Source organism: Euprymna scolopes, chromosome 26 (genome assembly GCF_053919585.1).
Source record: "Euprymna scolopes isolate OS-2025 chromosome 26, ASM5391958v1, whole genome shotgun sequence".
Classification (NCBI taxonomy): Eukaryota; Metazoa; Mollusca; class Cephalopoda; order Sepiida; family Sepiolidae; genus Euprymna; species Euprymna scolopes.
Window position 1 is genome coordinate 17,859,943 of NC_136507.1, and position 20,937 is coordinate 17,880,879.

General features: G+C 37.4%; 1 protein-coding gene and 1 long non-coding RNA gene across 3 annotated transcripts in view; one reads left to right on the plus strand and one right to left on the minus strand.

Annotated features, from left to right (window-relative positions):
- Positions 1-20,937, minus strand: part of LOC145247938 (FERRY endosomal RAB5 effector complex subunit 3-like) — an 807,792-nt gene that overhangs the window by 355,159 nt on the left and 431,696 nt on the right. The window lies entirely within an intron of this gene.
- LOC145247932 (uncharacterized) lies at positions 864-5,654 on the plus strand. Its single transcript, XR_013863303.1, has 3 exons — positions 864-1,813; positions 2,783-4,880; positions 4,941-5,654. It is a non-coding gene; the product is annotated as an uncharacterized LOC145247932 (long non-coding RNA).

Genomic DNA, 20,937 nt, shown 5'->3' on the forward strand with positions numbered 1-20,937 from the left:
TTTTACTCAAAGAATTTTCGTAATTTTTGGATATATTACTATTTTCGACATGACAATTAAGTACGTAAGATTGCTTTCGCTTAAAACAACATATTTTTAAAAAAATCAATCTGTCGACTCTACTTTAACAAGCATCAAATATCCGTTCTTATGAGTGCATTCTTATTCTTTGGACACTCTTTCTTACCTTAACAGAGTACAAAATTGACTTCACAACATAGTAGGTGATGATCTCAATCTAGTATTGAAGCAAAACGCATGCAAAAGAACCACACTAAACAAACAAATTACATTGAGACTACCGAAAGTAAACCCAGAGTCAACTTCATAATCTCAGTTGAAATATCTACAATTGTTGAAAATTTAATTCTTACAAATTCATTGGAAATGTGTGTGAATAGTAGTGTGTGTGTGGGGGGGGGGGGACAACATAAAAAATTCTAGCCAAAGAGCGACAGAGTTCTTCTTCTTTCATGTGCATGCTTAAAATGTTTCTCCATTGTCTTACACCAAAAGTTTACACACAGAAATCATACGACTGTGCGAAGGCGGAATATTTTATGTTTCTGACAAAGGAGGAAGAATTGCTGTTCTCAGAGTCAAATTTTATCCATCTCACACTTATTGTCAGCTAGTTTTTGACATTTGAGTAGCATTTTTTTAGCCCCCCCCCCTTACATCAAGTGGCTTCATGCCTTGTCTGGGGCAATTTTCTATAAAAAAAAAAAAAAAAAAGCATAGAATCCAAGGTCTGTTTAAAAAAGTTTTGTCATTGCTCGATGCACAGATTAAACAGACGCATCTTTAAAATATCCGTTCTTATAAGTACACCTTTTTTTTTTTTATAGGTAAGTAATTTGCAATTTTATTTTTTTTTGTTGCCCTCTTCAGGTGAATCTCGTCAAACTCTAATGATTCTGTTGAACTTGGGAATTTGGATAGAATTTCGAACAGAACCCTTCAATTACTTCATGGGTGGGGATAGAATGCTCTCATTCCGTCAGCCATGACTGGACAAAAGTCCTAAGTAATTTGCAATTGTATTTTTCGGTTGCTCTTTTTCTTTTTTTTTTCTCTTTTTTTTTTTTTTTTGTTTATTGCATTTTCACCCCAAACAAGGCACATTGCCACTTTGGTGTAGGGGGCTACTATCCAGGGCAGCAACTACTGCGGTACTATGTGGGGATTTGGGCAGCAAGATGTCTGTTCACGTTACACTTGAACTTCTACACGTCAGTACAGTTGGGGAAGCAGGGACCTGGAATGGAATTCCAAAGTCTAGCGGTTCTGGGGAAGAAACTACTGGAGTAGAAAGATCTTTTACATCTAGGGATCTCTACTGTGTGGGAGTGAGATTTAACTGCCTGTCGGGTTTGTCGAGGGTGTTTACGTCATGGGGGCACAAGTGCTCGCAGTTCATCAGAGAATTCTCCATTAAAATACTTGTGGAACAGGCAGAGGGATGCAACATTTTGTCGATGGGACAGAGGTTGAAGCTTAGATGCCAGTTCAGGGCCTATCAGATTGGCGACTCTCTTTTGAACATTGTCTAGGAGCGAGAGACTAGTAGCAGATGCACCAGCCCAAATATGATAGCAATACTCCATACATGGGCGAATGGTGGCCTTATAGGGGTACAGGATACTTTCGGGTGTTAGTAGTTTTCTAGCACGGTAGAGAGAGCCTACCTTCTTTGCAGCGGCCCTGGCAATGCTTTCAATGTAATTGTTCCAACTCATGTTTTCTGTGAACGTTAGGCCAAGGAGTTTGAAAGATGTACTCTCAGATAAAGTGTCACTGGCCATTGCTATTGGTGGTAGGGAAGGTTTCTTGTAATTATTGGAGGAAACAAGTTGAGTCTTGGCAGCATTGAATGTGACCATCCATTTTTGTCCCCATTCCACTATAGATTGGAGGTCATCCTCTAGTGTTTTTGTCATTTCTTTAGATATGTTTTCATTTGTTTTCCTGTTGTGCCTGTTATAGAGTGTGGTGTCATCAGCATGTATACACATCTCAGAGGCAATTTTGTTGGGGAGGTCATTTATGAATATTAGGAACAAAAGAGGTCCAAGGATAGACCCCTGAGGCACTCCCGCATTTATATCATATTGTTTAGATGTACGACCGTCGAGGACAACCTGGATTTTTCTCTTATCTAAGAAGGATTTAATTATGCTAAGTATTCTACCAGTGATACCGTATGATTTAATTTTCCTGAGGAGACCCTTGTGCCATACCCTGTCAAAAGCCTTAGATATATCTAGAGCTACTGCTCTGCCCTCACCCGCTTTGTCCAGTGAATGGTATATACGTTCAGAGATTACAGTGAGGATGTCAGCTGTGGAACGGGCTTGTCTAAATCCATATTGTTTGTCAGTCAGAAGTTTAGCATCTGTAAGGTGCCGGACTAGAGCATGGTTAATTAAGGTCTCAAATATTTTGGAAAAAAATGGGAGGAGGCTAATGGGGCGATAATTTAATGGGTCAGTTCTTTCGCCAGAATTCTTGAATACTGGTACCAAAGAAGCAGATCTAAAAGTGATGCATGTTGATCAGGGAAACGGGTTGGGAATGTAACCATTTGTTAGGGAGTAATATATAGAGAAGCTATGTGTTGTACTGCCCGCTGTGTCTGTGTAAGTAGAGGATCCCAACCAGTTTTTGTGGTGGACATTAAAGTCACCAAATACATGTACTTGTGCGCTAGTGTCAAGGGAGAGTGCTGTGTCTATGCTGTCAGAGACTTTGCTTATTATGGTGCAGTCCTGGGTCGAGAGAGAGCGGTAGAGAAAATAAAAGTAGCTAATGTTGTGTTGCATGTTAAGTCTAAAGCACATAATGGCTTGATCGTCCGATTCTAGGTTTGTTTCTCTAGTCAAGGGAAGGGTATTAAGAATGTAAACTCCAAGTCCGTGTATATGTCTGTCAGAGTCCTTACGGCAGAGTGGGAGATATCCAGTCATGTTAAAGTAGTTAGAGGGGATGGAGGAGTGTAGATTAGTCTCACTTAGTGCTAAGATATCCGGGGTATTTGTTAGGAGAAATGCTTCTACATCAGCTAAATTAGTTCTAAGCCCATGGATGTTCGTGAATGCAAGCCTCAAGGGAGGAGGCAAGTTGGATTTTTTTGACCCTAAGCGTGGTTTAAGCTTATTTTTAGATTGTACTGTCATCATATTTTTTTTAAAGAGGTTCAGTTTAGGTAAGGGGAAGCTGAACAAGAGGTTATGCAGAGTATCACACATGCAACACAAGTAGATCATCAGCTGACCTTTCTTCAACTATCCCGATATTATACAACTAGCAAAGAGTTAGGGCTCCTGTACTACCAGTTGGAAACAGCAGCCAGGAACTGTCAATCCGGTACCCTCAACGCAACCCAATCTAATTGCACAGGCATATGTGGTACTCAAGCACTCCCAAGTGCCATATTTTGAGGGGTGGGATGTGTCGGTAGTGGGGAAAACGACATTCATTGCCCTAGACAATAAACAAGATCTACCACTGTGTGTTTCTGTCGAATCACTGTGATATCGTCTCTGCGCCTGACTAATAGGCAAAGAAGGAGTATGGAAGCCGGGCAATAGACAGAGCCTATCTACTCCTTAAGCAGTTTAGGTTTGCAAACCGGTAATTTGTTTGAGTCACCTGCTCTAGGAAGGTTGTCATCCAAGACTGAAGAGCCCCCCCCCCTTTGGTTTAATTTCAAAGTTTTCCTTTTCCTAGACAGATGATCTGGAAAGATCTACTGGGTCCGTCAGCACTGAGAGGGTTTGCTCCGCACCTGGGTCCTAATCCAGGTATTTCTGTGACCCCGCGTGGTTAGTTAGTGTTACTGGGTTAGTTTGTAGAGGTTAAATATCTGCTGAATAGTTACACTCCTCAAAGTGATTTAGGGACATTGCTATTTCATTGTTACTGGATAAAGGGGGTAAGTAAAGCTCATGCAGTGTAGGCAACTAAGTTTGTTAGGAGTTAATGTGGTTTGAGGCTTTTCTTTATTTTATTTATATGTTAGCTTAGGTATTAGGATAACGTTACAGTATGAGTAGGTATTAAAAATTGAACTAATTGAATATATGTCAGCTTAAGTCATGGTAACATATATTGAGTTTCTAACAGTATTTTGTATAGGTTTTTAGTTTGAATTTGTTTTCCCTAACTTAATGTATCCAACAGCGAGCTCGCCGCGATTTGTCTTTTTCAAATATGCCAATAAACACTGCATGTTTTTCGAACTGATTAAACATTTTACATGAAATAAAAACACGAAAAACTTATCCAGTTTGGTAGAAGAGTAACTTCTCTTGCCTTTGGTAACATTTATTTGTTATATATTTGTTTTTTGACAACTTTTTCGAACCTGTGTGTATAGTAATACAAACTCCATTTTTATGATTGATTTTTCTAAGTAATCTAAACATAATTGCATTGAAAATTCTGACGATAGCACAATTCTTATTCTGTGAAGAACCAAGATTTTTTTTTTTTAATTAAAAGTTCATTTCTGTTTACTGTCAGATCATTAAAATGAAAAATCAAACAAAGGATAAGAGTTAATGAGTGTAAGGTGGTCAGTGAGACAACAGCTTAGCGATCGCTTGTAGTGGAAATTTGGTAGAATTTTACCATGCCAGGAAACGGGATAGCAAGAAGTTGTTTACATTAGACTTGAAAACGATCATGCTGTAGTCAGCTAGGGTGTAGGCTAATTATTCTCTGGGCACTCTTCCTTACCTTAATAAAGTACAAAATCGACTTCACAATCTAGTGGGTGATGACCTCTTCCCTTCCCTCCAGCCCTTTCCTCATAGAAGAGTCGTTGATCATCTTTCCCTACTCTACACATGTTTCTGTGGTTTGTGCTCCTATATTGAGTAATAGGCAAAGAAGGAGTATGGAAGCCGGGTGATAGAGCCTATCTACTCCTTAAGCAGTTTAGTCTCCTTATAACGTAGTACATGTCCCAACACATTGTAGACTCCGTCACAAAGGAGATGAAGAATAGGAAAAAACTTCAACTTCTGTTTCAGGTTTTAAGGAAAGACCTTTATTTCTCATTCTCCTACCACAACGTGACTTCCTGTTACGTCTCTCACGTGATCGTCAGTCTGTGCATACGTTCTTTTTATAGGTTTTTTTTTATTTTTCCGTACGATGATATCACCTCGCACATGAGTTGGCATTTGCATACAACCGCCATATACACATTTGTGCTGTTACACCATCCACCTGAAAAACCTTCACAGCAAGAACTCGTCTTCTTACCAACACTATAAAGAACTCTCTTTGCTTTCTTTATGTACCTAAAATTAAACGGAACTTTCATGAACAAAATTTTTTTCCAAGAATTTCCTACTATGGAACACGTTATTGCAGGAATATTTCTCTACAGATTACAACATTGCTCGTTTTCATGTCCAATGTCAATAAATATCTATCAAATCTTCCTGTGAATGACTTTAGTGTTAAATCCTTTCATATTGCCCTTCCATCGTCCAATTAAAAAAACTCACTATACTTGATTAGCTTCAAGCTTTGGTTCTCTCACTCTGAAAAACCTTCACAGCAAGAACTCGTCTTTCTACCAAAACTACAAAGAACTCTTTTCTTACTTTATTTACCAAAAAATTAAATGGAACTTTCACCATAAAAAACTGTGCGAAGGCGGAAGGACATTTCATAAACGTTATACGACAAACTGTTAATTTCTGATGTCCGCTTTGCTTTCCAAACAAAAATTCTTGCATAGTTTTATTGATCGAATATTTTTAGAAGTGGTTTGTTAAGCCCACGGAAATAGCCGTAAGCAATATTAGTTTTTGAATCAGCAAAAATTTCTTAAAATGACCGCTTGAAAAGATTCTTTCAGAATGGAGATAACTCTAATCGTTTTCTTTTTTTGTTCCAACAAAAATTCCTTTGTGTCATTTGAAGTATTCCGACTAGTATTCTCAGCTTGGCTGTTATTTTCACAATGTTTCGGCTGATGTAACCTCCGACCTTCTTCAGTTGAATCTTTAAAAGATAAACAGAGAAAGGAGTAAGAATCTGTTCTAAGTGACTATCTTCTGGAGGTTGAAGGTTCAATCCTTATTACAGGTGACATTGACTAAGAATTTAGTGTTGGGGTGATTAATCGGTATCGGAACTGAGAATCAGAAAAAAAAATCGGAACTTTTGGGGGTATCGGAATCAGAAAAATTTGTGCTCATTTACCGATGCCAAAAACAATTTGTTTAATTATCGCTTTTTATTTGATTTTGTTTAACAAAATCTTAAACTGCTGGTAGCAATAATAATAATAAATATTTTTAATGATTATTTTAATGATATTTTAATGATTATTTTAATGATATTTTTAATGATATTATTTTAATGATTATTTTAATGATATTTTTAATGATTAGCAAAACTAATATCTATAGATCACCCCTCCACACAAGTGTGTTTTTACGCTTGAGAAAATATCTGCACATTTTTACCGTAATCGGGAAAAGATAACAACTTTATAGGACATTATTTAGAGATTTATAAGAATCGTAATCGGTAATAGTATTGGAATCGGGAATTTAGTACGGAATCAGTAATTGTATCGGAATCTGGAAAAATACTGGAATCGCCCCATAACTATTAAGAATAAAATGAATTTACATAAGATATCTAACCGGTTGAAGCTGACAGAATGAGAACAATCTACCCTTGTCAATTAAATAAATGGTTTAGTTTGAAATTATGTATACATTCATGAGTTCAACACAATGCATCTGAAGAAAGCCTGAAGTTATATCGGCTGAAACGTTTTAAAAACAGTCATCTATTTTGATGCCCAATTTTTTTTTTTTTTACTTAAATAGACAGATACCACTGAGTAATTGAACCATTGACCTTGGCGTAGCAATACAATTTGGACTATTTCTTGTGGTACATGTGTAAGTTGTTCTAATTGACAGCTTTTTAAAGGTTAACGGTTCAATCCTCACTAAAGGCAATAGTAACTAAGAATAAAATAAAAATTACTTGATACATTTTTAATAAAAATCCTACACTCCTTTTGTGGATTTGCTATGTTTATTTATCCATTATTGTTCTTTTTATTGCAATATCCGTGAATAGAACAGTTACTACACTTTGAATTATATATTGGAAAAAATATGAAACACACTAGACTTTTTAGCCGGTTGCTTTTATACAAGATTGATGGTTAAATATGCTTATATTTATGCTCATTTTTGCATAAAATAATAATCCCTATTAATCTCTAACAGAGCATCAAACGGATACCATAATATTTAGTTCGCTACACCTTATCATAATAAAGGCCCATACAAAATTTCATCTAGCTCAGGTCAGTAGTTTCTGAGAAAAATTAAAGAGTAAATGTGGTGTTGTAACTAATCCCTATTAATCCCTAACTGTGCATCGAACGGATACCATAATACTTAGTTTGCTGCACTTTATCATAGCAAACGTCCACACAAAATTTCATTCAGATCGGCCCAGTAGTTTCCAAGAAAACGTGGAGTGGGTAGACAAATATACAAAGAGAAATATAAAATAGATTTTAACAAATTAGGCACAAGGCGGGCATCAAAAGTGTATGAAGTGCAGAATTGGTGCTCATTCAGTGTCTATTTTACTCTTAGCTAGACTCATAAGCAGTCACCAAAATACCACATTTACTCTGAAGGTGGGGGAGAATCTTATTTAAAATATCACCAATTGTTGAAATTTAATTTTACTTTGAACCCAGCCGAAAGGCCTAATAAAAAAGTTGTTGACTGAGAAAAATAAGCAAAGATAAAAGACATGTTACCTTGAGACCCGTAAGAAAAAAAAAGGAGGGTTAGAGTTAGAGGAGGCCATGTTAGATTAAAATTTAAAGAACTGTTGGATCAATAGACACGGGGTCTAGTTGTTGGATATTTGGCAGGTGACCTCGGGAAGAGAGTCATCCGATGAGTTGCATACAACCAAATTAATTTCATTTGAGGAATGTGAGGCTTTCTACGATTGTCTATTGGAATGCATAATTGACCAAAAATATCGGTCAAAGGATTAGAATAATAGACAATGGGAAATAGTAAACATTCCAGGATGAAAGAATGTTTATATGAATCGCCACAACAGAAAGTGAGAACAGCTGGTCACAGAGAGAGGACAAGCTGGCACATTTTCTTCAATGCCAAACATTTGCACCACACCCCTGCCACATGCTTTTACTGATGTCAACACCCATCATACTAAATCGAAAACCGTTGTCAGTGTGGAACAAACAAAATATTTTTATAAATCAGGTGTGCTGTGTTTTATTCGCCGTCAGTGTGCATATATCGTAGGCTAGTGAGAAAAGTCAATTCAGAAATGATATAGACTGAAAAGCACATTGCAACCCCGGCTATAGCGAATGTATAACATAGTGATCAATTTGTTTGATTATTGATTTCCTGCAACTTTTTTTCCAGCTTGTTTGATTCGCTGGTCCAGTGGTCTTCACTAATTTGCTGTTTTGATACCTTTGCTCTTTGCGTTTATCGTAAGGTCGGTCGAATCAATAAGACATGTGGTCTAGTGGTCCAATCCTGTTTCTTGTTATCTGAGTGGAAGAAACAACCTTGCATCATGATTGCTGGAACAAGAACAATCTACCCCTGGTTTAGTTCAAAATCTATATACAGACTCTAGAGTTTTGGCATAAAAATTCCAGAGTTTGAAAAGATGCATCTGGAGAAGGTCGAAGGTTATCTTGGCCAAGTAATTGGGTACAGTTGTCTGAATAATGAAAATACAGGGTCGAACGATAAATTTGTCGCCTTAAAGACCATAACACTACAGCTTTATTTTTTAATTTTTATTGAAATAATCAATTCAGGTAACTTGATTACGGAGTAGAGCTGCCATCTATTCAATGTAGACGCCTTCAGTCTCAATCACTGCTTTGATACAGATCTGGAACTGGGAGCATGCTTTTTCCATAAGCACCTGCAGGAGCTCAGCAAATGGCAGCGATCAGACTGGCTTTGATGTTGTGGGATGTTCTCGACATATGACCAAAGGAAGCAGTTCAGCAAGTTCAGGTCGGGGGAGGAGGAGGAGTGAGAGAAAAGTACAAAGTCGCAACACTCCTTCTGAAGTCAAGCTTGCATTTTTTTTTAACTTGTGGGCCAGCACTGAGTCCTGTTGCCACACCCAGGGTCTGGCAGCAGCAACCTGATTGCACCAGAGAATCACCACATTCTTTAACACATCCAGGTACACTTTGGTGTTGACTTTCAAGTTAACTTCGAAAATGTGAGGTGGCATGATGTGGCCCTCACTTGAAACCACACCAAAGGCCATAACCGCGACCAGAAGCTGTTTTCATCATCTTGGGCACATCCCTGTTATTTGTGGCAATGTGGCGATGAATTTTGAGGGTGCTGGCGATGGTCCTGTTGTCATAACTTGGATCAGTAGAGAGCATGAGTTGTACAGTGGCGCATCTCCAATGTCGCTTGTTGAACATTGTCACTTTCAGACATGTTAGAAAGTTACTATCACTCATGGGATTTGTACACAACTGGGCAACTAGTAGATGGTCTGCAACAAAAAAAGAAAACTAATTTTCATCAAACGGAAATGGAATCATGTCGTCTTTTCTAGGGTGACAATTTTATCGTTCCATTCTGTAATACATTATCACTGTGCCTGTTTTACAAGTATTTTAATGGAATGTGCTCTGATGAACTTGCTGCACTTGTGCTTCCTCGACGTACATATCACCGACAAACCCACATTGCAGCAAAATCACAAATCACACCCCTTCACTGTTGGGGTCCCTAAATGCCAGAAAGCTTTCTACTCTAATACTTTCTTCCCTTGAACAGCTAGGTTTTGGAATTCCCTTCTTGCTACCTGTTTCCCTAACTGTACTGATGTGCAGAAGTGTAAATGTAACGTAAACCAACATTTTGTTAATCTTTCCTAGGCATGGTCGCAAATAGTAGCCCCTCACGTCCAAGTGGTGATATGCCCTGCCAGGGGTGAGTAAAAAAAAAAAAGAAGAAAAATACATTGTCATATTTGGAATCGTGAATTTCAGTCAGCCTCGAGAGTTCTTAATAAGATGCAGAAACGTATTTGCAATTTAATTAACCACACCTTCTTATTCCAAGAACTGCAAGGCTTGTGGAACTCTTCCTGCTGACTGTTTCCTTCCTACTTATAGCCTTGTTTTTATTTGTTTGTTTGTTCAAGATTAAGGCCAATATGCATATTCTATCTTTGCAATAATTATCTTTTGTTCTTGTTAGATCCTTACGTCAAATGGTTTCTTGCTTTGTCTGGAGCGATTTAAAAAAAATACAAATTAACATGACTCATCTGGAAAAATTTCCTTGTAAAATTTTATTGGCTCTCATCAAAAGAATACTGAGCACTTCTTAAAGTTTTTCTTGTTTCGATGAGGTTTCTTCCCACGGAATAACAATTTCTTTTTCCTTAATTGCTTTTAAATTTGTTTCCATTTGTTGCCATCAAAACCTGCCTTCAAGCAATTTTTTTTAAAGTGTCCTTCTTCGTTTTAAGAGCCCATCAATTCGACAGTTGGTTCTTCCATCTGTTTTACACCAATTTCGTTCAGTGTATATATTTTTCATTTTTCTTTTTTGCATTCATGCGTGTCCACTCATATCTAAAAATGACTGTTTTCTCAATTTTATGGCATATCAACCCTTTTTTTTTTTTAGTTTATTTAATGTTGAACCACAATCTATATATTAATACGATAGCGTGTGTGTTATTTTCTGTGTCACGCTTATATCTGGATCGTTTAATTGTTATGTAATTCCATTTCTTGTAATAAATGATTTTACCGAGAATTCCTCATAAGTTTTGACTTGGGTTTTGAGTAAAGCTGAAGGAGCTCAAGTTTATATATATATATATATATATATATATATATATATATATATATATATATATATATATATATATATATATTCTTCATAAGTTTGGGTTTCGATTCAAGCTGATGCACCCAAATCATATGGATGTATATTTTTTATTTTTTAAATCACAACTTTATATTATATAAGAATCGATAGAAAATTGACTCTATCTATATATAGAGTATATATGCGAAATCGGCATACATTAAAATATCATATTTAAGCGTATTTTACAACCAGGCTACATCGAGCATCTTTGCTAGCTTAGATAAATACTTTTGCAGTTTTAACAAAAGAGCTACAATAATATCAGGGCATCTCCATTTACACTAAACATCCACAGAATGCCAACATCAATATATTACATGTGAAAGAGTCCGCTGTGGAATTTCCACAGGTCCCGCTAGTAAATATAGTAAGGAGAGTAAAAATCGGACCTTGTGTTTACTTTTGGCAGCCTCACAATTTTCGCTTCGATTATTTTGTCCTTTACTCTTTACAATCAACAACCAATGTTTCTGACAAAGGGGGAAGAATTGCTGTTTTCTATATAACATTTATTGTTGGTGGATTTTTTTAATCTTAAGTAGTATCCTTTTTAGCTCAAGTGGCATCATACCTTGTCTGGAGCAAATGGACAAAATGTGACTATTTAAAAGGACAAGTATTTAAACATGGATCCTGGGCAACACCGGGACGATGCAGTTAGTACTTAACAAGTACAAAGTTCATCATTTTCTACAATGTGTTTGATCTAAACTCAGTTTAAAATCAAAATGGGTGATTAGTTTATCGTCTATGTTCCCTATGATATAAAATTCGACGCTATCTGCCTGTTTTCCAGTGACCACGGTTGTGGGGAGTGTCTCTGTCCATTTTCCACTGTTTACCAACTTGCTTGATGGCTGTTTTTTTTTTCTTTTTGTATCTTCTTAAGACGGCCAGCTTTCTTTTTGTTGTCCAGTCTTAGGTCTCTGCAACTGCTTCTTTACAAAAATGCAATCCGGACGTGATGACACTTTAGAAGAATGATATGCAAAAAAAAAATCTGTTTTAAACTTGGAAAAAATGCCACAGAAACGAATGGAATGCTTCAGACTGCTTCTGGCCCATTTTGCATGAATCAAACATGAGTTTTTTTTTAAGTAGCACAAGAGATTCAAAGAAAGCAGGGAGTCCGTGAGGGATGATGAGAGGTGTGGGAGGAGTAAGGAAGTCAGAACACCAGAGTTGAATCGCCAAATAAAAAATGTCATGGATAAGGACCGTTGTGTATCTAGAGAGACGATAGGTATACAGTTCCTCCATCCCCTCTAACTACTTTAACATGCCCGGATATCTCCCACTCTGCCGTAAGGACTCTGACAGATATATGCATGGACTTAGAGCATATATTCGAAACACTTGACTAGAGAAACAAAACTTTAATCAGACGACCAAGCCTTAATGCGCTTTAGACTTTACATGCAACATAACTTTAGCTACTTTTATTTTCTCTACTGCTCTCCCTTGACCCAGGACTGCACCGTAATAAACAAATTCTTGGACACCATGGATACAGCACTCTCCCTCGATACTAGCACACAAGTGCATGTATTTGGTGACTTCAATGTCCACCACAGCAACTGGTTTGGATTCTCTATTTACACAGACGCAGCTGGTAGCACAACACATAGCTTCTCTGTATCTCATTCCCTATCAGATGGTTACGTTTCGAACCTGTTTCCCAGACCAGCAAGGAAAACATGCATCACTTCCAGATCTGTTTCTGACCACAGTTCCCGAGGATTGTATGATGAATGCTCACAGCCCACTCTGGAACACTGATCATGTTGTGATAATGGTTGAAATCACACTAAACTCTAGACCCAAAACTGAAGAGCCATTGCTGAAAACGAGATATTATAAAAAGGCTGACTGGCAAGCCATCAGGGATCTCATCAAAGATGCCCCATGAGAAAACATCTTTTCTCTTCCTGCTGAACAGTGCGCACGTGAGACCACTGTATGGTTCAAAACGGCAATTGAAACACATGTTCCCACGCAGAAATTTTATAGCAAGCCTCACTCTCCCCAGTGGATTACTTCTACTTGTGCAGCTGTCATTGCTCAAAGGCAGCATACCTACCGCAGATTTAACCGACATAGGACCAGTTCAAACAGACAGAAGTATATAGAAGCTAGAAGTAATTGTAAAAAAGAAATAGCGACAGCTAAGAGAGAATTTACTGAAACCACCAGGAAATGCATCGAAGCACAGAAATTAGGAACCCGTGATTTTTGGAAAAATCTACAACAGTGTAGTAAATAATGGGCAATCAACAATTCCCCCACTATCAAACAATCATGAGGTTGTTTGCACAGCAACCGAGAAGGCTAACATGCTTGCCAGTTGGTTTGCCTCCAACTCCACATTGGACCCTGCAAACCACCACCTACCTGACTTTCCGTAGCGGACAGATGCCATACTAGATGATCTGAAAATCACCCCTTCTCAGATGCATGATATCATAAAAAACTTTGACACTTCAAAAGCATATGGACCTGATCTAATCTTGGTTGCGGTATTAAAAACATGCTCCGCCGAGGTAGCTCCAGTTCTCTCCAAATTTTACAACAAATGCCTTAATGAATCTGTCTTTTCTGGCTGCTAGAAAACTGCTTCTGTGGTACCAGTTTTTAAGAATTCTGGCGAAAGAACTGACCCATTAAATTACCGCCCCATTAGCCCCCTCTCACCTTTTGCCAAAATAATTGAGTCTATAATAAATCAAGCTCTAGTCCATCACCTTACAGATGCTAAACTTCTAACCGACCAACAATATGGATTTAGGCAAGCCCGTTCTTCAACAGATATCCTAACTGTAATCTCTGAACATATATACAATTCACTAGACAAAAAAGAGGAGGGTAGAGCGGTAGCTCTAGATATATCTAAAGCTTTTGGCAGGGTATGGTATGAAAGTCTTCTCAGGAAAATCAGATCATGCGGTATCACTGGACATATACTTAACATAACCAAATCCTTCTTAAGTTAGAGAAAAATTCAGGTTGTCCTCGACGGTCGTACATCTAAACAATATGATATAAATGTGGGAGTACTTCAGGAATCTATCCTTGGACCTTTATTATTCCTAATATTGATAAATGACCTCCCCGACAAAATTGTCTCTGAGATGGGTATATATGCTGATGACACCACGCTCTATAACAGGCACACAGGAAAACAAATGAACACATATCTAAGAAAATGGTAGAAATACTAGAGTAAGACCTCCAGATGGTCACATTCAATGCTGCCAAGACTAAGCTTGTCTCTTTCAATAATTACAAGAAACCTTCTCTACCACCAATAGCAATGGCCAAAGACACATTACCTGAAAGTACTTCTTTTAAACTTCTCAGCCTAATGTTCACAGGAAACATGAGTTGGAACAGTTACATTGAGAGCATTGCCTTAATTGAAGCCGATCCTTGCAAACCCATGCAAGAAGTTGGTGTTAAACTCAAGATCGACCAATCAACAGTCGTTTGCGATTCAAAGCAACTAGGAAAGTCAAAAAAATTGGATTAACTGGTGCCGCATGAATTGAACGATAAGAAAAAATTGTCATTTTTAAGTGTCTTCTACTCTCCTTCTGCGCAAGAAAAACGATCCATTTCTCAATCGGATTGTGACGTGTGATGAGAAGCGGATCCTCTACAACAACCGCCGACATTCAGCACAGTGGTTGGATGCCAGAGAAGCTCCACAACACTTCCTGAAGGAGAAATTGCATCCAAAAAAGGTTACGGTGGTCTGCGGCCAGCCTCATCAATCACAGTTACTTGAATCCGGGCAAAATGATTACGACAGAAGTACCGCCAACAAATTGATGATATACATCAGAAGCTCCAACATATGTGCCCAAGATTAGTCAATATGAAGGGACAAATTCTCCTCCATGACAACGCTCGCCCACATGTTGCTTAACTGACCCTGCAGAAGCTGAACGAATTGGGCTATGAGACTGCTTCATCCGCCATATTCACTTGCCCTCTTGCTCACTGATTATCACTTTTTTTAAATGTTTCAAAAGCCGAGATGATGCTGAATCAGCCTTCAATGACTTCATCGCTTCCAGAACTTCAGATTTCTATGCTAATGGGATAAATAAACCTGTTTCTCGTTGGCAAAAATGTGTCGATTCTAATGGTTCTTATTTCGATTAATAAAGTTTTTTTTATGAAAGGACATATAATCTTTTGAACGTCAAAAACGACATTATATTTGCACCAACCTAATAATAAAATTTTTAGTATTTATTTATTTAGTTTGATTAATCTACTATAGAAAGGGCAAATATCTGTTTGTCTATTTAACTTAAACTTGAAAAATACACAAGCATCCACAAGTTGATAAATTTTTTCTCGGTGTAACTCAGGATGTATAATATCAAAAATTTAAAAAAGAAGGATTTACCATTTGGCACTCAAATGACCATTTATATCATTTAATGTTATCGAGACATACAGACATCTTTTAATGTTATTAAGTAGTTTGTTTTCCAGCTACTAACTAAAAGGAAGTTTATTTTTCTTAGAGTTATTTCCCTTATGTCGACTAGAGCTATGTGTATGTTCAAAGAGAGGAATAGGGTGGGCAAAGAAAAAATAGAAGATGAGGAGAGGGTAAAAGAATTATATAGAAAATATGTTACATTTTTGCTCCTGGCTGACAATTGAAACAAGCAGATGTGAAACGAGGATTTGCAGAGTGGGGGAAGGAAAACAAGGGCGAGGAAAGAAAGATGGATAAAGAGAGACAGAAAGATAATGGCTTTAACAGAAATATGTTACAATTCTGCTCCGGACAACGCTGAGTATCCCTGCTAGTTAATAAATGAATGTTAATATAAAGTATTTATTTTATCCGAAAAATATTTTTTACATAACTTAAATTGCTTTTCTGGAAAGAAATATATCTTATTATGTTCATGGTTGAAATCCTATTTAAAATCATACCAGGGATATTCTTGTTCTGAAACTGAAAGTTACCATGGCACTGCTTCCCTGCAAATTACAACATGGTCATCTCCAAATTGAATGTTAATAGATTCCCGTTATTACTCATCCTCTCTAGTAAATTGAGCTTAGTCCATCCTGTGAACTTTTCCCAAATCTTCTCATAATATTCTTCAACTCCCAACTAACAATCATTCCACCTCATTAACCATTACCTTCGAGTTGGCCTTAATTAATTAGTGGAGATCCTTATAAAAAAAGAAAAGGTCGGACACAAGGAAAAAAAACAAAAAAAAGTCAATCCAGAACACATTCGGAAAATCAGTTTTATTTACCTGTGTTTGTGCTTGATTTATGAAAGGTGTCCCAAAAGTAATGCCTCCTATTTTTTACTCCATCTGAATGGATCAGAGGGGATTACAAATTGCATTGTTATGATGACTGAACTTATGCATCCATGACCTGAAAGTTTCCTCTCTCTGTTGCAAATATTGACGGCGTGAGACTAAGAAAGCAACTCCTGCGTGTCAGAAGCAGAGATGCGTCATTGAATTCTTGGCAAAAAATTCATTAAGAATGGTGGTGACTATGTAGAAATATTATACGACATAACAGAAATAGAAAGAAAAAAACAAAAGAAATAAAGTCCAGTCAAATAGCGACTAAAATTAAGGAGATAAGCCTCCAGTAATTTGGAAAGCATGGACTTTTCACCAAAAAGTGGCAAACTTACATCTATGGGAGGTTCTAATGGAATCAACTTTGTCTGTATGAAAAAAAAAAGTAAAATTTCTCAATAAAGTCACCTTTTACATATACATAGAGTACTATTGCCACATCATCTAGAGTGGTACATTAATCACTAGCCTATACATGTTAGACTGGGTGCACAAAATATTCTCTAATCTAATAGGTTCCAGACTCTCTACCAAGCTCCAACTCCTGTCACATCACCACAGTGTTGCATCCGTGTTTTACAAATACTTTCATTAAATGTGTTCCACTGAACTTACTGCACTTTTACCCCCTTCCCCTTCAACAAAATCACTTCTGACCCACCAGACTAGCAGCAAAATCTCACCCCTTCATTGTAAAGGATCCTAGATGCCAGAACACTTTCTACTCTTTCCATGGACCACTAGCCTATGAAATACCATTCATGCTCCTTGTTCCCCCCCCTCCCCTCACGGTATTAATGTGCAGAAATATAAATCTAATGTGAATATCTTGCCGTTTCAATTTAAGTTGTTCCCTCCTATAAATCAGTCTTCTATCACAGTAGCCATGTACGTCTCAATGACAATATGCCTGGATAAATTGTAGTTAAAAAAAAAGACGTTTGATAAAATGGTTCTAAATTTCCTATTCTCTCTATGGCAGAGATTTTAAGTGCAATTTAGCCGCTTCTTGTCATATCCGACTTTAGAAATTCTGTCTTTCACTGACTTTTCAAAGGTGAAATATGTTTGTGTAGCAAAATCCCACCCCTGCATCATGGAGGATCTGAGATGCTGGAAAACTATCTACTCTAAAAGCTTTTTTTCCTTGCACTGCTTTATCTTTGAAGTTCTCTCTCTGTTCACTGTTTTCCACCAATGTACCGATTCAAAAAAGCAATGCCATCAAACTGGCAACAAAATGCAAGATGCACAAAGCCGTAGTACTGCCAGCGTTGCTCTATTCTTCCAAAACCTACACCTTATATCGGGACCATATTAGAAGGCTAGAGGCAGAGCAGCAACATCACCTCAGGAGAATAATGAAAATCAGGAGGAATGATTATTCGATGAAGGTGGAAATCCTAAAACGATGAAATACAGACAGTGTAGAAGCAACCACAACACAACTGTCATGTTGTAAGAATGGTGGATGACAGGTTCCCGAAAATGCTCTTCTTTGGAGAGCTAGAGAATGGCAATGGGTAGGCAAAAGCTCCAGGACAAAGATGTAGTTAAACGCCACCTAAAGGAAATGGGTATTGATAAAATGGAGCGCACAAGCAAGTGACCGAGGGAGTTAGTGCAGCAGACAAAGGGAAGGTAGTGATCGAGAATAGAAGAGAAGTCGTAGCCTAGCAGAGACAATTCCGAAGACACAATCCCAACTCGTTTGCATATGCTACCTACGGAAAGATGTTCCATACTAGGAGAGGAGAGCTTCAACACCGGCGGATAATGCACAAAACTCCTGGTTAGTCATCTTCAGACATGAAGGATGGCGGGGAATGAAATGGACTAATTTAAATCTGTGAACATCTTGCCACCCAATTCCCCAACTTAGGTTGCTAACTTACATGTACTTGTTTTGGAGCCGGCTCCATTCGAATAGGTGCTACACTCTACCATAATAGGAGATACAAGTATTAGCCGACTACAGCCCTAGCGGCGAACCCCGTATAGGGGAGACCCCAGGGTCAGCTCAATATTCTGTTTCATCGTTTTGAGTCAGGTTTTCAACTGACCTCCAGTTCCCCCTAAATCTGGCCCCTATCACAGTAGCACCTTACATCTCAGCGACAATATACCTTATATGTAGTAGATTAAGTTAAAGAACTCACGTTCCTGATTAAATAGTTTTAAATTTACTATTCGCTCTTTAGTGGAGAGGCTGTTTTTCTTTTTTAGGCGCAACTCCCAGTTTTTCTCATCTTATCTGATTTTTGAAATGCCGTCTCTCTCTCTCTCTCACAGACTTTTCAACGGAGAAATATTTTTACATGGAAAAATGAGATCAGCAAACGAAGCCATACAACTGGAGAGAAACCTCACCAACGGAAACTTATCGGAGACTTAAGTTATCGGCTTTAAAAAAAAAAAAAAAAAAAAAAAAAAAAACGAAATTAGTATTGGCAGTTTGAATTCGTAACGATATCGACAAGTCTAAAAGAGAATGTAATAGTTTATCTCCTAAGTAGACTCCGTCAGACAAATCTATACTTTCAGAGATAGGATGCCAATATCCTCATCAGTATATTATTCAATTTGGTTCATTAATGAACTTATATATTTACAAGTGAGGATAGTAATAATAATAATAATAAAAGTCAATCTACATGTTATAACAGTAAGTTTGATGTTTGTACAACAACCTATGCGTCTATGATTTTCGACAGTTTATATATATATATATATACTGTTTTATGAAAGGAACTCTCTCTCTCTCTCTGTGTGTGTGTGTGTGTGTGTGTGTGTGTGTGTGTGTGTGTGTGTGTGTGTGTGTGTGTGTGTGTGTGTGTGTGTGTGTCCCCTGTGGACTCGGAAACAGCTCGTCCGATATGTTTGAAATTTCATACAGAGGTAACTTGATTCGTCTGGGAGTATTCCTATGTAGGTTTTGTACCTATCATCACAATTAGTTTAGGAACACAAATCTCTACTTAAAAATATAAAAAGTATTTTGTGTGTGTGAGAGAGAGAGTTTGTTCTCTATGGATTCCAAAACGGTTGGGCCAATCTTTTTTTTTTTTTAATTTCACACAAATTTACTTGATGTGTCTGGAAGTGCTCTTAAATACGTTTTGTATTGGAATGCCTTTGATAAGTATCAAAATTCGATAAGCGAAAAAATTTGATTAAAGAAATAAGTTTGATCTTGGCTAAAGTTAACACATAAAGTAACATCATAATTGAATTTGAGAAGCAGAAAGGCCTGGTATATAAAATCGACAGTAGGTTCTTTGATAAGACAGGGGCGCATTCAAAATGAATGTTCCTTTTTAGAGCACAATTGAACCGTGATGTTTAACTTTTGCATTTTGAAATTTAAATGAAACTATTATTTATAGATAATTTTCTAAAATCTATAGATTCTCTACGGTGCAATGTAGACTACAATATATTGTAGACTGTCACTGTAGGGAGGCATGAGAAGCTTCTTTCCGGTACATTGCGAGGAAATAATCCCTAACTAGAGAAGGTAATCAATCAATTTGATTAAAAAAAAGACGATTTCACCTATTTCGATGACAAGAAAAGTATGGGAGGGTGGAACATTTGTTGAGCTTTATTCAATCCCGGACAACGTCGGGTTTCCCTCATATATATTTGTAGTCATCGACATACAGTCCTCTTTCGTTATATCACAACTCATCAGTGCCGCTAGACTAGCATCTCTCCCAAGCCAAGGATTGAACCTAGAACCGTCGTGTTGACAGTCGGCAGTTAGACTTTCTCGTCGATTTCAATGCATGAGCTTCCACCACAACAATTAAGTTGCTCAGAAATCTACAAAGATGATTTGTTTATAATGGTAAAGGCTTTGTGTAGAACCATCCACACATTTTGTGGTATTACTGCTAACCTTTGTTGAGACAAAGTATACAGTAAACTGCAGTTTCCTTCTCTTAGATGCATATCTCTTAGTGAATTAATGCGCCCCTAGATACCAACCTGGAAATTTCTACGACTCGATGTGGTACATAAGCGCCTAGACTTCCAAAATAGTCACCCATCTGGTACTTTGCTTAATTTTGGTGATCTGGCGAGAACTGGTGTGTCAACGTGATTGTGCCTTATATATTGATTATATATATATATATATATATATATATATATTTTATTTTTATGTTATTGCTCTGTTTACCACATTGAGCTCTCATACCCGGATTTCCTCCTGGAATTATTCCATTATAACACTATATATATATATATATATATATATATATATATATATAAAGCACACTCATGTTGACACAGATTCTCGCCGGATTACCGAAGTTAAGAAACGTTGAGCCTGGGCAGTACCAAATGGGTGACTATTTGGGAGGGCTGGGTGCTGTTTGTACCTTCTGGGAAAGTTGGGCGTGGGGCCAGCACTCTCACTCTGAAAAAAGAACTCCTCGCTACAAAAACATCTACAAAGTTGTGGATGGACAATGCCCCTCCAGGAGTTCAAGGCTATGCATGGATGGATATATATATATATATATATATATATATATATATATATATATATATATGCATACTATTAAATATTAACCATTGTTTATATACCTACATATACT